At 36.5% G+C, this 21809-nt stretch overlaps 1 pseudogene; it reads right to left on the reverse strand.

Annotated features, from left to right (window-relative positions):
- Positions 1 to 6181: 6181 nt before the first annotated feature.
- LOC127215437 (60S ribosomal protein L4-like) overlaps positions 6182 to 21809 on the reverse strand; it is a 37186-nt pseudogene continuing 21558 nt past the window's right edge.

The following is a 21809-nucleotide window of genomic DNA, read 5'->3' on the forward strand; positions in this document are numbered from 1 at the left end:
CAGCGCCAAACACCAGAGTAGGTGAATTCTCTATGGTAACCTCAACCAAGTACATGATTTTCCTTCTAGGAAAATCGTTATTTTATGTCCAATCTGTTATTTTTCCTGTCTCCTGTCTTTATTTTGACTAAGGACATATCTCTACACATGCTTTTGACTGCACAGTTCTCAGATCAGAATGATGAGACAGAACTACAAAGCACAGGTCACAGATATTAATGGTTCTAAGGTGCAAAGCTGAAACACTCAAGTGGAAAGCTCTAGTAAGTTACCACTAGCCACATGCTTCCTCCTCCATCTGTCTACACCATTATCATTAGTTTTATTTTCTGACATGAAGTATATAAGGAAATATTAAATTACCCCATTGCTCAGTTACTTCACAGATAGATATAAACTGCTTTCAAAGCAACTAATTAATGTGCTAGGACACTTGAGTCTCTTCTTTATCCATCCAATGATATCACTTGCCAAAACATAGCCGTGTCACTCAGACTCAGCAGATAAACCATAGCACAACCAAACATACTCCTTTCTCCCTAATTTTCTTCCTCAGACTAATTTGACTTTCAGCCACCTATCCGGAGCTGCCTGATTTGAGAAGCTTTGATTATTAAAAAGCCAATTTACTGCAAGACATCTTTGTAGTGTAAATAGTTTGGGAATATTACCTCAGCAGCCACACAGTACCTGACATTCACAAAGGAACTGTTCTTCTAGATAAAGAGCAAATGTTCAAGACTTCTGGGAAGCTACTTGTAGTCATTTGGAATTGCATCTAAGTAATTTACTACTGACTGATATTAACCCTACCTAGAGAACAATATGCCCCATACAACAATTTGATTCTGAATGTATTCAAGGTTCATTTTTCCTTGAAATATTAATCAGTACTTTCTGAGGAACTGGAATACACATTTTTCTCCATCTCACAACTTGAAGTTGTCTTTTGATTACATTCACAATTAACCCAACTGAAAACACAAAAATGTTTATAATGAGCCATATTATGGCCTATGAATGTCTGAGGATTTTGATACCTCTACCTCCAAAGTAAGAGGTTAAACTGAAAAAGATTTGGACATTGGCAGAAGACAGAAAACCTGTTACAAGACAAACAACTGCCCTGTTTATGGCACCACAAATGCACAGCTCACATCAGTTCTGCTTTTCCTTGAGCCTCTAGAGACTGTGTGTAAAGCATGTGCTTTACCCAATGGCCTTGAGAGACCCTGAAGTCAGGAAGCTTCTTCTCTTTTACAGTGAGCTAGAAACAAACCTGTTCTTTGCATAGGAAAGGGAGACACTGTCATTTTATGCTTCCCATATGTCTGTATCATTGCAAGCTGTTTAGCATGTTAATATCTTTGAAAAGAATTTGGGGATAATTATAAGGTTTGGTGGCACAGTCCTTTAATTCCAGTGTTGGAGAGGTAGTAATTGGTGGATCTCTTTGAGTTCCAAGCCAGACTATATAGTGAGTTCCAGGACAGGCAGAGTTATGTGGAAAAAAGCAAACGAAGCTGCTGATCCCTATACTCTCAAATATTACAAAAGGGCAAGAAATATGTAAAGAACTGAATCCTAAGAAGTAACAGTGAGTCAGCCCCGACTGCAGTATAGGTGATGTTGGAAAAAAAAATAAAGAAAACATCAGATCACAGCAATGTTTATTTCTTTGCCCCTCCCCACCTTCCTCTATGACCAAAACAAAGATTGTTGATAGCATTAAGGAAACTTTACTAAAAAAAATTGTAACCAAAGTACATTGAGTATCTTTGTGATGAAGTTTGGTTAAAGTGTGTTCAGGTCTTCAGTGTACAGTTGCATGCTTTGAGAAGTTAACTCTTGGTTACGCTAAAAATGCTGTTCCCCAGACAGTAGCCAAGGCATCAGAATTTGAAAGTAGTTCTGGACAAAAGTTGCATCAGATAGAGCAGGCAATGGAAGTCATGCTTATATCAAATTCAGGCACACAGAGGAACAATCCACTTCTGAAGAGGGCTCCTGGTGACTTCCTTCTTTTCTTTGATGGACCTTTTCATTGTTTTTTTTTCCTTTAATCCCTCTTCACCTTGCTCAGGGATGTGTGCATGAGCTGGCAGCACTGTATAACTGACATGGTTTGAAAGTACTTCATATATTACTACTGAAGTAAATAATCACTTACTACAAAAGGACTCTCCTGTATTCTCTATCTTATAGAAGGGAAAAACCAAGCCATGGAAAATTATATGCTATCTTCTCCAGTCTCCCAGCTAATAAACTTTATAATAAGACTTGGAGGTAGGAAGCTTAACCCAAACATGCATATTTCTCATTGTTTCATATTACTTATTAATGCTAAGACCATGTTATGTGATTTCTGTATCTCTTCATGTGACCCCACAATATGAGAGAGATAGATATTTTTTCTGTCCTTATGGGGCTTTGAAATTTTTTGATCAGTGTTTGATTCTTAAAGTAGATACTACTATACCATGATCCTCATGTTTTCTCACTTGAAAGTTTTTCCAAGTTATCTAACAAAGATCCAGTCTGTACTGAAGCTCACTATCAATGAACTAGGTGACTATTCTACTCACTGGCTCTCATTTTATTCCAGTTTGCATTATAGATATTGTAGTAAAAATGTTTTGTATGTAAATTAAAGACATGATCTTCTACTATGGGCTCAGTCCCAGAACAATTTTTCTGATTGACAGGTAAGGGTACCTATATATTTAGTGCAATCTCAGATGGCACTGTGAGCCAAATTTCACCAGCCAGCTGTAAGAGTATCCAGACACTGAGATCGACAACTAATAAATGGGATTTACTGAAACTGAGAAGCTTCTATAAAGCAAAGAACACAGTCAACAAAATAAAATGGCAGCCCACTGAATGGGAAAAGATATTCACCAACTCCACATATGACTGACAGCTGATCTCCAAACTATAAAAAGAACTCAAGAAGCTAGTCAGCAAAACACCAAATAATCCAGTTTAAGAGTGAAGTACAGAACTAAATAGAAAATTCTCCATAGAGGAATCTAAAATGGCTTAAAGACATTTAAGAATGTGCTCAACATCCTCAGCCATCTGGGAAATGCAAATCAAAAAAAAAAAAACACTGAGATACCATCTTACTCCTGTCAGAATGACTAAAATCAAAAACACCAAGGACAATTTATGCTAGAGAGGATGTAGAGAAAGGGGAACACTCTTCCACTGCTGGTGGGAGTGCAAACTCTTACAGCCACTTTGGAAATCAGTATGGTGGTTCCTCAGAAAAATGGGAATCAATATACCACATGACACAGCAATTCCACTGTTAGACATGTACCCAATAGGTGCACATTCATGCAACAAATATATCTGTTCAACTATGTTCATACCAGCATTATTTGTAATAGCCAAAACCTGGAAGCAACCTAGATGCCCCTCAACTGAAGAATAGATAAAGAAAATATGGTACATTTACACAATGGAATACTACTCAGTGGGGAAAAAAAACAATGGAATCTTGAAGCTCATCGGGAAATGGGTGGAAATAGAAGAAACCCTCCTGAGGGAGGTAACCCAGTCACAAAAAGATGAATATGGTATGTACTCTCTCATATATGGATTTTAGACCTAGAGTGAAGAATCATCAGCCTACAGTCCACACCACCAGAGAAGCTAGGAAACAAGGAGGACCCTAAGAGAGACATACATGGTCCCTCACAGAAGGGGAAAGGGACAAGAACTCCTGAGTAAATTGGGAACAGGCAGGGAGGGAGGGTAGAGGAGAGAAGTTAGGAGAAAGACAAGGAGAGAAAAAGAAGGGAGAGGAGAACATGAAGGAGCAGTAAAATTGAGTCAGGGGAAGAATAGAAAAAGAAACAAGAAAAGAGATACCATAATAAGGGGAGCCATTACAGATTTAAAGAGAAATCTCACACTAGGGAAATGTCCAGAGGCCTACAAGGATGACCTCAACTAACAGTCTAAGCAATAGTGGAGAGGATACCTTAAATACCCTTTCCCAATAATGAGATTGATGACTACCTTATATGCCATCCTAGAGCTCTCATCCAGTAGCTGATAGAAGCAGAAGCAGACATTCACCGAGAACACTCAGAACACTGAGCCAAACTCCTGGAATCCAGTTGCAGAGAAGGAGAAGTGATGATCAAAGGAGTCAAGACCAGGTTGGAGAAACACACAGAGACAGCTGACCTGAACAAGGGGGAGCTCATGGACTCCAGTCTGATAGTTGGGAAACCAGTATAGGACCAATCCACACCCTGAACATGGATCTTAGTTAGGAAGCCTGGGAAGTATATGGTTCCTCTGATAATGGAACCATGATGTATCCCTAGTGCAGGAACAGACTTCAAGAGCCCATTTCCCATGGGGGGATACTTCCTTAGCCTAGAGACACAGAGGAGGGCCTAGGCCCTACCCCCAATGACTTGAAGATTTTTATGATCCCTCATGGCATGAAGGCCTCAACCTCCATGGGGAATGGATGAGGGATGAGATGGGGGTGGCTATGGGGGACATGGCAGGATGGGGGGCAAAGGGAACTGGGCCCGATATGTAAATTAAGAAAAATATTAAAAATAAAAACAAATTTCTGAAAGAAAAGAAAGCAATTTTAAAAAGTATCTATTCTCCATCTCCCCATCAGGGATACCAAGGTGATGGTGGTAAAAAGATATCTCACCATTACTTAATTTCTATTTCCATCTTTAGATATTTTTCAGACTTTATTAGCCAGAGTCAATTACCAAGTCAATATTTTTGTACATTTTAATAGGAATATTTTGGTTGATATTGATGGTCAACTTCATATGTAAAGATCTCATTGCAGCTATCACTCATTCTGTCATTTTCATTACAACTTTTTATTTTAGCATTCTATCAAATTTGTTGACACTTATGTAAAAATTTTTATTTGTAAATATATGCATATATTCCCCTTTTCTTCATATTCTGAATCGATAGCAAAAATCTCTTCCTATACCTAACTTTTACCTGAAGTAATTTGCCTATGCCCTTAAGACTTTTTTTTTTTTTTATTCAGTTCTGTGATCAAACCCAGGTTTCATTTAGTTCAGATGGGTTCTACCTTTGAAATAGTTGCCAGCCTATTTACTTAATGCCAATTTTATTTAGACAGGCTACTTCCGTTTGCTCTTTATGGGATGAAATGTATTTTAATAGAATATGCAACAGGCTTTTCTTCTGTAGGAAGTTTTTTTTCTCTTGCCAGGCTTTTCTTGGTAGCTATAGCTTTTATCCACCCTGTGACCCCTCCTCACAGCAGGCTCCTTAAGCTTCTTGACATCCACAGGCTTCTTCCACATCTTGCTCTCTGCAGGCCTCTTGCCAGCAGCCCCCTTCTCTGCTTCCCCCTGCTCTGATTTGGCTGCTGCTGCTTCTACTACTTCAAGTTTGTAATGTATGGCTAAGAATACTGGGGGAGTCATGCTTATTGCCACAACTCTGCTCAAAAACACCACTTAATTGTTTGGTAGCAGGACCACTTAAAAGAGCCATTCATGTTTTTTTGTCACTAATGCTGAGTCAGGAAGCCTCTCTTAAAGGAGTCACGAGCCTCTGGTTGCCTCTAGCAAACAGAGTCCATCAGAAAAAAAAAAAAATGCTGCTACCAAGAAGCCATGCTTGATCTTGTTCTCTTGTTTTGAAAATCCCTTTTTAAATTTCTGTCAAGTTTTATGTAGAAATTCTTGCCCCATGTTGAGGGAGCCATTCCATAGACAGAGTTTCTTTCCTGCCTGGTCCCACAGCTGTTTAGCCCCAAATAAACACACAGAGACTTATAATAATTATAAACTGTTTGGCCAGTGGCTCGGGCTTCTTACTGGCTAGCTCTCTCTTAATCATTAACTCACTTCTATTAGTCTAAGCATTTCTCGTCATGTTCTTATCTTACCAGAGAATGCTCCAGCATATTGCTTTTTCAGTGGCTACATGGCATCTCTCTGGAGGTTTCTCTCTGCCTTCCTCTCCCCAAAATCCTCCTCATCCAGTAGCCCCACTTATTCCTCATACTTGGCTACTAGCCAATCAGTATTATTCATCAACCAATAAGAGAAACACATATGCACAAGGACATCATGAAAGAAAGCTATTCAATGTTTTCTTTTATTCGAGTTTCCACAATATGCTCCTCACAGCAATAGAGCATTGGCTAAGAACCAGGGATATTTTTGAAGGCCTTCGTAATGAAATTGTCTTCATTGTATATGATTCAGGGTCCCTGGTGCTGGTAATGTCCTCTGTTTCTCATTTTGCCCAAGCCAGCTCTCATTCACAGAGATAACAGACTTTTTTGAAGTCATTCCTAGGTCTTACATTTCTTATGCAGCAGAATAGCACGCTTAGTCTTCTTGTAACCTTCAACCATATAATCAACAAGTTTAGGGACTTCTTCAATATGATGATCTTTAGACATCACCAAAGCTGGGGATGCTGAGGCAGCCAGGGCAGAGCAAAGGACATATTGCTTTTGGGTTGCAACCACTCTGTAGTGTCAAAAATGGCAGGTTTTAGTCGGTGGATACATGAGAACTCCATGACACACACTTCCTTCCAAAGGCACCCTGACCAGAACAGTGAGCCCCATCACCTGGAACTCTTGAAATTGGAGGCACAGCTTTGAGAGCACTAATTTCCTGATGACATAAGGCTGCCTGCTGTATTGGTACAAGTTGATGTAAACAAAGTTCACAATATCTGGTGTTGAACACAGCTGGCAACGTGACATCTTTTGCCAGATGACTCCGTTTTCAGAGTTCACTATATGAGACGAATGGCACACATGATGTATTTTTAATTTTTAAATTTTCATTTAAGCCACATAAACTTTATTTTCTTTATTGAGTTTTTTTCTATACCACATATTCATGCTTTTCCTGATCCCCACTCCTCTTGGGTCCTGACACATCCAACCCCATACCCTTTCTTTCTCTTAAAAGAAAAAGGCAAACAAACAAAGCATACTCTGAAACTACCAAAGGAGAAAGGTGAGCACCAACCCAGCTAGCTACACACTTCCAGAGCTAACTCTTCCATCTACAAGGAAAACCTGCCTGCAATATGTTTTAGCCCAAAACCTGTAGGAGTAACCAACATATATCTAACCAGCTTTAAAACCCACTCCAGGAAATGGAACCAACACCCAACACTGCTCAAGTGGTCAAGAGCTTGAGACTAGATAGACCAGGTACCTGAGACCAGATAGGCCTGACACTAGATAGGGGCCTAGTAACATTGAGATAAGAGTGTAAGAGCCAAAGGAAATGGAGGACACTAAGGAAACAAGACCTTCTAAACACAGGGCCAAAGCACACAGAGACTGTGGCAGCATAAAGAAATAAAGTAGGTTGAAATAAAATAAATGGCAAACACTCAGGTTACCATTTGAACTTCATAGCAGCTGTAACAGAGATATAGGTAACTTCTAATCAAGCTAAGAAAGGCTTAACCTATACTCAACCTTGCTGGGTTTTAATCCCTACTGGATTGCTTACACTCTACATCTACCAATCTATCGGGATTCATTTACTGTGGTAAATGAATATTTCCCCCCTTGTGGATTTTGGATACTCTTAATATCATCATAATCACTGTGTTTTAACAGTGCTATCTTGAGTACAGCACATTTTTAAAAGTGAAGTTATGGAAAACACAATGAAAATAATAGGTACACAGTTCAAGTATATTTAATTTATGTGTGCTCACCATCTTGACAATATCTACTTTATTCAACTCATACTTTCTCTTTAATAAACTCTAGGTCTAAAAAGTGAATTGTGTTTATTTATTCATGAAAATCATTTAATGGTATGCAGAGATATAAGATAGCAAGCATCCTCATCATCCCTCAGCATCTACACCTGACTTTTGTTGGGGACGGAATTGCCTGGTGTGTTCTTTACAGAAATTGCTGAGGCTGTCTTTTATGAAGCCATCGTGAAGAACTGTGCAAGCTTTCAGGGTAATATCATTTAAAAGACAGAAAATTAGGTGTTGATATGTCTAAGTAACTATTAATAATTAATTAAAATGAGTTTCAATTAGTGAGTTCTTTAACATTCCACCTTTGCCTAAAACTGTTCATAAGATAACCAATAAACTATGTGTGGGGCACTGTGCTATTAATATATCCATGGGTAATGATCAACATTATGTCCTTCTTGGTGTGTTTTTAGTTTCAAAAAAAACATAATCAAAAGCATCTTCTTCATGCAGAGGAGATGGGGTACATCTATCACCCTAATGGTGTGAAAACATAATGATGCTTTCCTACAAAGGAAAACCTTTCTTCTTTGATGTTTCAGGCTGGCTTCCATTTACCACAGCCTCAGTAATCTGAGAAGAAAACATACATTACCCACACTATCAAAGATGCCATGACTTGCTTCTAACAAGCATACACTTAATTGCGGAATGTAAAATGATGTGTCTGCTTTTGATTTTCGTGGCGATGATTCTTTATTAAAACAGTATAGGCAGTGATAGCTAAAAACATCCTCAGATGCAATACTCTATTTTTTTATTAAAGTATCCACAAAAATCAGGAAGTGGAATCCATAATGATGTTCGGTCTAAACTATGAATTACTGCATGCTGTCATGTTTGTGATTTTACCTCATTCTGGGGCACCTCATTTATATTTTTATGTGGATGAAATTACAATTACTCTGAAAACACAAGATTAAAATAAGATCTAAGTGATTCTAGACTAAGGCATTCTAATAAATGTTGTACATTATCAATCCAATTAAAAAGCAATACTTTAAATTGAAAGCTAGTTTGTGGCAATCACTCTCTTGCCGGTGCGCGCGCATGCACACACATACACACACACACACACACACACACACACACATTCATTCATTCATTCATTCATTCAAAACTGCCTGAATACAGTATGAGAAAAAAATTTATCTTGCATGGTTATTGTGAGTATTAAATTATATTAGCATTGCAAAGTGCCTACTTCAGTGTTAGGTTAATAATGAATTTCGATTAATTAATTTTGAAGATAAGAACAAATGTGAATAGAATGTCTTGGACTTATAATACTTTTGGAAATGGGGACATGGAGGAATGGCACACAAAAGAAAGCACAATAGAGAGTAAAAAGAGGAGGGACTGAGTGTAAAACAGAGGACCATAAGCCAGAAGTAGGACAAGAGTCAAAACACAAGCCTTTTTGACTTTAAGAAATAAATCGCAATTTAAGGAATACATAGTGATCATTAAGTTAAAAAGTAATATGCATAGGCACAATGCTTTAAGTACAATGATATTCAAACACAGATAATTATTTCATATCTGCAAGTTATATTTTTATACAGTTCTTTTTCTTTTTGTTCTTTTTTAATTTTATTTATTTATTTTATGTAACCAAGTCCATTTAAATGAAAACAAACATTTATAGACAATATTTGGGAATTTGGGCGTCGTTCTTTCCAAACTACTTCCTGCTGATAACTGAGTCGAAGTAGAACCCAGATGCAGATGGAGAGGACAAGACCAGGCAGCAGAAACACATAGAGACAGCTTACCTGAACAAGGAGGAGGGATAACTGCCTTAACCTAGAGACAGGAGAGAAGCCCTAGTCCCTACTTCACATGACCTGTCAGATCTACATGACCCCAACTGGATGGCATTCCCCTACATATGGAATTGGGGTGGGGGAGGGGAGGGTGGTTAGGGTGCATGTGAGAGGGCAGAGAGGGTAAAAGGGAGGGAATGAGGGAGGGAGGGCTGGAGGGAGAAAGGAAGAGAGGGAGAGGGAACTGGGATCGACAATTTATTTAATAATTAAATAAATAAAAAATTGTTTTGACTCCAAAATTTAAGTTCAAGGACAAGTTACTGGGGAAAAAGATTTCTATTTTTGTTTCCACAGAAAATGAAAAGATGTGGATTCCTTCCAGACTAATGTGGTTTGATCAAGCCAGACCACCTGAAACAGGTGATCCTACATTCAAACAGCTGGACAAAGCAGCCTTACAGACTACAGCTAGGATTTCTGCATCTTCTTAGAATCCTCCTTTTCTATAAGAGGGTCCCATGTAGCAATCTCCCTGCAAAAGGCAGATGTTCTTCTCCCATCTCACAAAACCATACTTTTCCCACCAATACAAGCTGTATATAGTAATATTGTCAAAACATGTGGATTTCCAACAAGTATTTATCATTCTCAAGCAATATTGGTAATGGCTAGTTAGCTACCTAGTATTTTCCCAAGTGATGACTATAAAACAAAAGTTGTAAAACATGAGATGTGTGTATTTGGATTTATGGCATAGCAGTGAGACAATTTCTTCATGTCTATTTGCAACATTCACATAATTTGTCCAAAATTTAGAGTATGAATATTATACCACAAAACATAGTAGTTAATATAGGCTGATCTAATTGTCTAAAGCAAGAGAACAAAAATCAGATGCAATAAAGGAGAGAGTTATTGAAGAACTGGGACTCATAAAGTCCCTATAATTAATTGGTTGTACTCAATAAAGAAAATGCTACATGTATCAAAATAAATGATCTTTTTCAATGTAAAACCTGAAATGAGTTGATACTTAAGAGATTGGTTTGGTCTATCAGGAAAAGAGTACCTCCTAAAGGAGGCCAACATGAAGGCATTTAGTAGAGGTCTGTGATACCACAAACTTGTTCAAGGCTAGAATAAAATGGTGGACATGTCTATGAAAGCTACTGGGTAGGACAATTGGCTTCTGTGTGTTTTCTGTCTATAGGTCATCTGTGTGTAATATGTCACTCTTATAGAACTATGAGCATATCAGATATTCCCTTCTGTTCAGTAAATGAACTAGTCTAACTTTCCAGCAGTAAATTTTACAACACTAAATGTTCATACTCACATCTAGCATTTGGGAAATGTATCCTATAATTCAAGTTCAGATATTACAAGTATTTTAGGAGTTAGATTAAGTGCTCTGACTACCTTAGACAATGATGCCCCAAAGTCCACATAATGGAATTCTGTGTCTGTTTAAACTAAAGATACAAATAAACTTCATGTTATCAATAACACTGAATTTGTTCTGCATCTGCAAAAGCATCATATTATAAGAAAAGAACATTCAAAGAACAAAAAATAATAGCTGTGAAGATTTTTTTAAATAGTAAAAGACACACAAAATTCTAGAGATGGAATATCTTCAAAGGAAATAAAAGACATAGACATGGTAAATAAAATTTAAAAGAAAATTTATTTTTTAGACAATAGAAGTTTCAAGGTATAACCAAAGCTACAAAAAAATTATGAAGATAATGATGTTTTAAAACTTCTTCCTGTGGGAGTTTTTATAGTATATCTCAGCTTTCAGACTACTTGGATATATGCACAGGACCCTGGATTTGATTCTCAGCACACATAACCTTGAATACAGTGAAACATGCCCATAATCTCAGCACTCACTGGTGAAGGAGGATGGATTGAGGGTTAGTTCAAGATCATTTTTGACTGCAGGGCGAGTTAAGGCAGCCAGAGCTATATGAGACATGCATGAGAGTTTTCCTTAAAAGAAAAGAAACAAAAGATGGTAAAGAATGAAGAAAAGAAAACCTCCCACAATGAGAGACATGGGTGTCTAAATTCAGATGATCTGTTCAAGCTGTAGTGTCTAGGCACTTCTCAATATTAAAAACACAGAGACTGGAGAAGACCTCTCAGGAGAAAAACTGAAAACAAAAAGACTAAAGGAGAAATGGTTTCAAAATCTGGTAAAAACTATTCCAGATCAGAATTATAAATTGTATCAAAGTATAGTTAGGTGTTGGGAAAAAATAAAGTATTTTCCATTTCACAAAAAAAGTTTCTACAGAATATATGTGGTTCCTACCCTACAGCCTTCTAAATCATGTACTGACAGATGATGAATAAATGTCCAAATAGTAGAGCATCCTGCCCAACAAAGGCAATGATATACTTATTCATAAAAGGATATTCAAGAATGAACACTGATTTAAGCATCTCACAAAGTTCTGCATGACAAATCTCTAGAAACATGCACTCAACAAAATCTTTCATGTTTCAACATATTGAGGGAATATTCACACATCCACTCAAGAACTTAAAAGATTAGTGACAAATGTAAAAAAAAGTAGAAGATTAAAATAAATATTAACTACATAAAAATTAAAGAGTATAAAAAGAGAAAGGGTATATGACTTGCATCAGTCATATATAGGGAAGACTTGATCACTTCTTTTTTTATTATTTTTTGCATTCCAATCCCAGTTCCTTCTCCTCCTTTCCCCCATCTATCTCCCCCATCTGCTCAACAGAGAGGGTAATGCCTCCCCTAGGAAATATTCTAAGTCTGTCCCACCATTTCATTGACACAGGAAGACTTGGTCACTTCTTGTAAACCCCAATAATTGACCAGAACAAAATCAGCATACTACTACACTAGAAAAGCATGTGTGTGCTGAGATCAGTGTTTTGCTCTGAAGGAAAGATGAATCTTCATCATCCAAAGTTATTATTACTTAGCAATGTGATAGAAAACATCAAAATAGTCAAATGTTGGAATTAATTGCCTATATGTGGTTGAAATGGAGATGTGTATATTAGAAAGTGATGCTTGATAAGCACAAGGAGTTAAGAATTATTTCCATATATAACTTATATGAATCTAAGAATACAAGCTAGCACTTGTAATTAAAGCACAGAGATGGGAAGACAGGAAGTTCCTGATGGCTTGCTTGCCAATCAGTCTGATAAATCAGTGACCCCAGGTTTAGTAAGAGAGTTTATATGAAAAATTAGATGGATGGTGATGGAGGAAGACACCCAATGTCAACTTCTGGCCTCCAAACACACACACACACACACACACACACACACACACACACACACACACACACGAGAACATTGTCCTATTGATCAACTCAAACCCAAAAGTCTTCACCAAATAAGTTCCAAATTCTGCCAATCCATAATTTTTAACTCAAGACAGAAGACTTAATTCAGCATCTGGAAACCTTTTAGCATTATATTCTTTGCATTCTGAGTCCTAACTTTATATCTGGATTTATAAACATTACATTGTTTTTCTTTAAGCTTCATAGACAGAAGCACATGAAAATATAGCAAAATATGTATTGATAATTCAGGGAGTTGAATGGTTTTCTTGTATCCTAATACTCACTGAAAACATTAAAAACAAGCCTATACAGGATCATATTTCTATTGTTTCAGAAGTTCTTTTGTATTGTGTTTATATCCTTACTTTCTCAGAACACCATAATATTGTGCAAGCAACCAAGATTTCTGAGAACTATGAAGTCAGTGATATTGAAATATTAATTCACATTTTACTCCAATCATATTAATTGTCCTTACATTCAATATTTATGCTGGTTTTGTTCAGCCGTTGTTTTCCTTCATACATTAGATTACTTATTGAAGTCCCCCAAGCTGTGGAGTCTAATAGACAATTCCTATACCTTGTATCAGTCACTATTCTTATTTCTGTGACAATATATCTGACAAAAACAATTTTAGGAAGAGATGTCTTGTTTGGGCTCACAGCCTGAGAAGATAATAAACTCCTTCCTGACAGAGGAACATGAAATGTGTGGTCATATTGTTTCTGTGGTCAAGAAACTGCAAAACACCCTAGTCTTCTTCTGCCTTCCTCTTTCCTTTTCCATTTTAGACTCCAATCTATGGATGGTGCCTCCCACTTTCAGGGGGACCTTTCTCAATTAAGCCTCTCTGGAAATACCCTCACAGGCATACCTAGAGAGAGGTGTGCCATCAGGTAATTTTAAACCTAGCCAAGTTGACAATGAAGCTTAACCATTTGTAGCCAGACTTCCCTTTGGTCTGCCAGCTCACAAATAATGACAGAGAGACTTATTATTAATTATGAAAGCTAGGTTTTAGCTTAGGTTTGTCCCACTAGTTCTTATTTATAATTTAAATGAACCCTCTTTTATTAATCTGTTTTATTGAGTGGCTTTTTACCTTTCTTTCCGTTTGCATGCCTGACTCCCTCTATGTCTTAGTGGCCTCTTAGAAAGACTGATGCTTCTGCTCCACCAAACCAGAAAAACTTGCACCATTCCCAGTCCTGCTTAACAACTTCATGTGTTTCTCTATCTCTTCCAGATACCTTCTCATGCTCTATAGTAACTTTCTGTCAACTAATTGCTAACTCAACCTCTGGACCCAAGGTTACTTTTATTTAATCAATGCAAATGCAAACTCATGGTTCACAGTGTTATTGAATGTCTTCAACAATTCCTGTCACTCCAACAGATTTTCATCTCTTTTAGATAAAGACAAGATTTTAGCTTATTTAGAACTTTCTCAGTAAATGTGTAAAATATATCTAGTCAAACTTTTTCTTCTTCCATTTTTATATGGAAAATACTTAGTAATATAAACTGATTTGTATGTATGTATGATATGATTGTGATATATATAGGCATTAATAATCACTGAAACTATTTTATTCGACTTCATTTTAGTGGGAAACTATTATTCATATTAGCAGTTACTGACCACTTTCAATACAATAAATGAATCGAAAGCTTCAGTGCACACAAAACTAGCATTTCAGAAAGCTCTAAGTCACAGAAGTCACAATGAAATATTCTTCCCAAGAGGACTTAGTAAGTTGTAACCAGTACTGCCATTTAAAATATTAGCTCAACCGCAAACTGTCCTTAATGATCCAACTGCACACACAACACAAACCAAATAAAAGTTAATAACAGTAGTAACAAAGCTAAGCTACATAGAATCATAAATGGAGATGTTATAAAACATTAATATGTCAAAGAAAACATGTTGAGAGGATATGTTACAAGAACTTCCATAAATATAGTTTGTACTGAAAAGAAAAATCAGAAAACATTCCCAGGCCTGATGAGTATCAGAAACACTTTTTCTTTTGTGTACTGAGCATTATTTATTATTATTTATAATATACAGCAACACCAATAACCTATATTTTTGAGCATCACTTGGGCTACCACAAATGGCTAACCATTTGAATAGAGGTTTCTCATGCCTGGTACCTGGGGTTTTGTTAGTCTTTCGTTCTTATAGGTGCAGTGTCAACCCAAGTTATTCAAGTAATTTAACTTCCTTTAAGAATGTGTGTGTGTGTGTGTGTGTGTATGTGTGTGTGTGTGTGTGTTTCTATGTCTGTGCCTTCATATGTCAGATGGCTTGTATGCCCACACTTGTGTGTATTGTGTATAATTTTAGGTAATTATAAAGCAATATGGTTCCTTGAAGTTTTATCGAACTAGCTTGACCATTTGACTCTATTCTGTCCTTCTCCTTCTTCCTAGCCTCCTTTCCTCCTTCCCAGTTGAAACTTCCTCCCTGTTATTTTATTCTATTTTGGGGGGTTTCTAACCTATATCTTGCTATTCATCTTCCGAGAAGCCCAAGTCCTGTCACGTGTTTTGTTTTGTTTTGTTTAATATATGCCCATGGTTCCTGTGGTTACTTGATGTTGTACATTAACATGTGAGGAGTTGAGAGGGAATATGTGGCATTTATTTTCCTGGGTCTTGCTTACTTCAGTCAATGCAATCTTGCCTGGGTCCACCCATTACATACAAATTTCATGATTTTATGTTTTACACCTATTGTAGATATGTATGCTTTCTTACCTCAAATTTTGATCACTATCTCTGGTCATCAAAACCAAATAAGCATAAACCAGAAAGGGGCTAGCACGCTATCTAAATCTACAGATGGCAGTTTCCAGAAAACTTCCTTGCAATGGAAGTTTCTACATCAATCCGTCATTATCTTTTTTTCTCTCAAGTGAAATATTAAGGCCCCAAAGGATCCTGAAATTAGTGCTTCAGCAAGAGGAAATAGCATACTTATAAAGTTTAGATACTCAAAGAAGAGAAGCCAATGATCTAGTCACTAATTTTTATGAATTTTTGTTTACTTTACTTGGGAAAAGGGTTTTTGCTCTCAGTAAGACCTCAACTATTACTCCCAGGGGGGAAACGGGATTTCTAGGACTCAAATCATGAGCATGTAACTACTCTGATCACTTAAAATGACTCACATTCGGAGCCACATTATGGGAGACCCAGGCATCTATAAAATGCACATTTCCCAGAACAGTATGGAGGACTGAGCTAAGTTTCCAGAGGGCCAATCCCTAATTCAGAACATTGGAGGGAAAATCACTGAACACCTCCTGATAATCTTCCAGAGAAGTTACAAATTTGAATTCAAAACTGAATCTCAGATTGGAATTGAACATATTTTGGGTCTATAATTATCACCTATGAATCCAAATTCTTCCTTGTAAGCCTGACATTTTTTTGACAGGACAAATGAAAAAACCTGAAAAGTTAATATAACAATCAAAAATTAAATGAAAGAGTGTGTTATTTTTCCTTAGATTTGAGAAAATAGATAACATTTTATTGTATGGTGAAATAATGCCTAAAATATCATGTCATTTATTATATTAATTATTTTATTTATTATGATATTAAAATTAATAATTGATTTTAAAATTCTCCTATTTAAAAGTCCTGAGTATTTTAATCCTAATCAATCTCTACTCCAGAACAAAACTATAACAGGATTTACAGCTCTGAAAGCCAAATGTGGAAAGTAGGTTACTCCTACACGATATTCAGACATTTGAAAGGATTTTTTCCCCTAAATGACACACTATTTGGCATTATTTTCATTCTTTTATGTGAAATTTGACCCAAATTTGCTGTCTTATTTGTATAAAATTCTTTTGATATCTCACTTGAAAGAAAAAAGATAATGGCAAAGTAAAGTAGGATCTTTATTCCACTGTAAATAACCCAGAAACTAGCAACTTCTGATAATGCTTTATGATGTGCAAATCTTGATGACTTGATGACGTACTATTTTAATAAATTACAAGATCCAAAATCTATGACAGACATTAAAATAACTATTCAGTTTGCAAACTGACTATGCAAGCAAATATGTAATATTATTCCTTAGTTAACTATACAATCCTTTGAAGAATAGTAGAACGATAGCTAATTGCCAGGGATTGAGCAATAAGGACTCTTAAAACAACAAAGAACAGATAATGACCCCCAGAGAGGGCTCTGGGGAATGTGTAAATTTTAAACTGCCAGAATACCATTACTGTTTCTCCTTGAATGCTGTTTTTAAATGAAACGGTTCCTTCTTGTTTGCTGAAATGTGATACCAGTTACATGCACTTCAAGTGGGCTTCATTAAAGTCCACTTGCTTTAAAGTTAATTCTGTATCAGAAAATCCATCCACATGCTATACCACACAGTAAGCTAAGAGAAAATCAGATGTCTGTCTCAATAGACATCAAATAAAAACAGTAAGTAAATTCCATTCTTCACAAAAAATAATGCCCAAATTATTGACATTTTCTCTGAAAATATCAATAGTGAAAGAAATGGTACATATATGCTGAAATTGAAATAGCAAAAGTCCATGACTTTCAGTTGTGACTCTGTAGTCCTACAAATGAATACAAGACTATATATAATAAATCCTTAGAAAACTCTTTAATAGCTCTGATTACAGAATTAAAACTTAATAAATTATCTGCTAGAAAATTAGAAAAATATAAAAAGGCATAATATCTAAAATAAACTTTTAAGCGTGAAAAATTATGTAAAACTCTTTAAAACCATAATTTGAAATAATTTGATTTTCATAATAAACTCAAAATTTTAATAGATAGTGATATAATTATTTTTAAACTTTTTAAAAAAGTACTAAATTTTCTTTTAAAAAATTAATGTGAGCATAACCAGAAAAGGATTAAATAAAATTAATTGCATCCTATCCAGTAATGAGAATTAACTTGTCTTTCCTGGGGAGATATGTGATAGGCAAATAAAAAAGAAATAATGTGTATTTGAAATATTGTGAAACTATAATTCTCAATAACTATGGCTTTCAATTGGTAGCAGAAAAACATTTATTTAATGATATTTCTATAATTGGCTTGAATTTAGAAAAAGTAAAGCTAAATTCCTGTATTAAGTAAGTTTGTACAAAAAGATTTTACAAAAGTAAATTGTAAAAAATCATTTTTTATTTTTCTGTTCAGGGTTGCAAAAGGCTATTTCATGCAGTTATATAATGTACTAGAAGCATAGACCTCACTTGCTGTGATTCTTGTTCCCCAAGTTCTTCCTTTACGCATGTCTCCCTCGTGTTTCCCTAGGTAGTGTCACTTCTGCTATTATTTAATGTGTATATATGTGATTTTGTGGGTATATGGAGACTGGAACCCACAAAGAAGAGAAAATGTGGTAGTTATCCATTTCTGAGTCTTGGTTGGCTTAATTAACATGATGATCTGTAGCAAAGTTATTTTTCCTGATCAAGCCAGACCACCTGAAACAGAGTACCAGGTGATCCTACATTCAAAACAGCTGGACAAAGCAGCCTTACAGTCTACAGCCAGGATTTCTGAATCTTCTTCGAATCCCCCATGACAGGGCCCCTTACCAGCAGGAAGTAGTTTGGAAAGAACAACACCCAAATTCCCAAATATTGTCTATAAATGTTTGTTTTCATTTAAATGGACTTGGTTACATAAAATAAACAAAAAAATGAAAATAAAAAAAGTTTTAATCTTGCAGTACAGTAAACATGTAAACAAAAAACAAAATCCAGGAGTAACAAAGAATTGAATTGCAAATCAAAACAACTTTGAGATACCATCTTACCCCTGCAAGAATGGCTAAAATTAGAAACACCAGTGATGACTTATGTTGGAGAGGATGTGGAGAAAGTGGAACACTCCTCCACTGCTGGTGGGAGTGCAAACTCATACAGCCATTTTGGAGATCAGTATGGCCGTTCCTCAGGAAAATGGGAATTAGTTTACCACAGGACCCGGCAATCCCCCTCTTAGGCATATATCCAAAGGAATCACATCCATGAAACAAAGACATCTGTTCAACTATGTTCATAGCAGCACTATTTGTAATAGCAAGAACCTGGAAGCAACCTAGATGCCCCTCAATTGAAGAATGGTTAATGAAGATGTGGGACATCTACACAATGGAACACTACTCTGCAGAAAAAAAAAAAAAAAAATGGTATCTTGAAATTCGCAGGCAAGTGGATGGCACTTGAAGAAACCATCCTGAATGAGGTAACCCAGTCACAAAAAGAGGAACACAGTATGTACTCACTCATATATAGATTTTAGACCTAGATCAAATGATCACCAGCCTATAATTCACATCACCCGACGAACTAGGATGCAAGGTGTATTCTAAGAGATTCATATAAAGTTCCTCACAGAACTGGGAAGGGACAAGTCCCCCAGAGCTCAGGTGAAGTCGGGGGGGGGGGGAGACAGCGAATGGAGAGAGAAGTAGGAGAAAATGAGGGTGAGAAAAGGAAAACATGTGCGACCAGGAAGATTGAGCCTGGTTAGGAATAGAAGACAGGAAAGAGAAAGAGAGAGAGAGACAGAGACAGAGACAGAGACAGAGAGAACATAAAAGAGGGAGCCAATATTGGTTTGAAGATGAAATTGAACACAAAGAAAGGTCGAGAGAACTACAAGACTGCTCCCAACTAACAATCTGAGCTTCCATGGAAAGGCTATCATAAATGCCCTTCCCGGAGACTGAGATCAACAACTAACTTCTCCATGGAGCCCTCAACTAATGCCTGTTGAAAATAGGAGCAAACACCCATACATAAACACTGAGTCAAACTAGAACCCAGAAGCAGATGGAGAGGACAAGACCATGCGGCAGAAACACATAGAGACAGCTTACCTGAACAAGGAGGAGCTAACAGCCACTAGACTGATAGCTGGGACGCCAGCATGGGACTGACTCAGGCTCCCCTGAATATGGGTCTCAGCCAGAAGGACTGAGCAGTCTAAGAGACCTCAGACAGTAGAGCCAGGATGTATCCCTGGTGCACAAAAGGACTTTGCAAACATATCCCCCATGGAGGGATAACTGCCTTAATCTAGAGACAGGAGAGAAGCCCTAGTCCCTACTTCACAGGACCTGTCAGATCTACATGACCCCAACTGGATGGCATTCCCCTACATATGGAATTGGGGTGGAGGGATGGGAGGGGAGGGTGTTCAGAGTGCATGTGAAAGGGCAGAGAGGGTAAAAGGGAGGGAGGGAGGGAGAGAGGAAGGGAGGGATGGAGGGAGAGGGAACTGGGACCAACATGTAAAATAATAAATTAAATTAAAAAAAATGCTTTGACTCCAAAATTTAAGTTCAAGGACAAGTTACTGGGGGAAAAGGATTTCTATTTTTGTTTCCACAGAAAATGAAAAGATGTGGATTCCTTCCAGACTAATGTGGTTTGATCACTCCAGACCACCTGAAACAGAGTACAAGCTGATCCTACATTCAAAACAGCTGTACAAAACAGCCCTATAGACTACACCCAGGATATCTGAATCTTCTTCGAATCCCCCATGACAGCGCCCCTTACCAGCAGGAAGTAGTTTGGAAAGAACGATGCCCAAATTCCCAAATATTGTGTATAAATGTTTGTTTTCATTTGATTGGACTTTGTTATATAAAATAAAATAAAATAAAATAAAAAACAAAGAATTGAATTGGTAAATTCAACCTTGAGTGTGCTCAAAATAGAAAGTATACTGGGAACTGAAAAGTGATAAATTGGGAAAAAATTTAATATACATGCTTTTACAAATGGTTATTCTTAACCCATAAAACTAATAATGAGAAGAGCTAGAAGGATAACTCAATGGTTAAATGAATGTAGTGCTTTTGCAGAGGACCCAAGTTCAGGTCACAGAACCCATGTCCAGCAGCACTCAACTGCCTGGAATTCCAGCTTCATGAAGATCCAACATTTGTGGCATCCATAGACACCTGAGCTCCTATGAATTCCCACATACAGATGCACACTTGTGCTTAATTAAATTGCTATTTTTAAAAAAACTAATAATGAATACAAAAATTTCAAGGTACACAAGTATAATGAAACAAAACACAAAAGGATAAAATTAAAGGGAAAAATCTTTGTCTTAAGCTATTGTTGTGGTGATATCTTGCTTGCACAAATAAAGCCTGTCTGAAGGTCAGAGAATGGAGCTTGCCCTAGCTAACCATAGAGGTCTGGAGGTTTAAACAATGAATTGAAAAAGAATATTTTATTTGTGATAATTAAAATGGAAAAACTAAAAATGATTTGCACTGGCTTGCAGAAATCCCCAAAAGGCTTTTACAAACATGGAAAGGATGACAGTACATGCTATGTTTATCATCTTTACTGTGTAACATGCAAAAATAGAGTAAGAGAGAAAATGAAAATAAAATACAAAATCTTTTAAATAATAAATACATACTTTTAAATAATAAGGAGAACTTGCAAATCCACACACATAGTTGAATTCACTTTGATTAATATCCCACAAATGTTAGAATAGAGACAAGTTTCCAAGGGGAAACTAAAAGCTGGTACAAATAGATATAGTAGCTTTTATTTTATTTTCTATACCTGAATATATTTCTATACCTGAATAATAATATTTTTCTATAATAACATAATTACTATTTTTCCATACCTGAGTAATAATAAAACTTTATAACCTATTTATTTTATTGTAACACACTGATTGTACTGACTTCTGGGATAAAATGTGATATTTTGAGTTATTTGTACATAATAGAGTAATGAACCAGATCTATTAGATTATCTGCCACCTTATTAATTTATCATTTCACCTATACCAAAAGCACTAAAAATTCTCTCCTTTTTACTGTTTTGAAAAATGT

Source organism: Phodopus roborovskii, unplaced genomic scaffold (assembly GCF_943737965.1).
Source record: "Phodopus roborovskii unplaced genomic scaffold, PHOROB, whole genome shotgun sequence".
In the NCBI taxonomy this organism is placed as follows: Eukaryota; Metazoa; Chordata; class Mammalia; order Rodentia; family Cricetidae; genus Phodopus; species Phodopus roborovskii.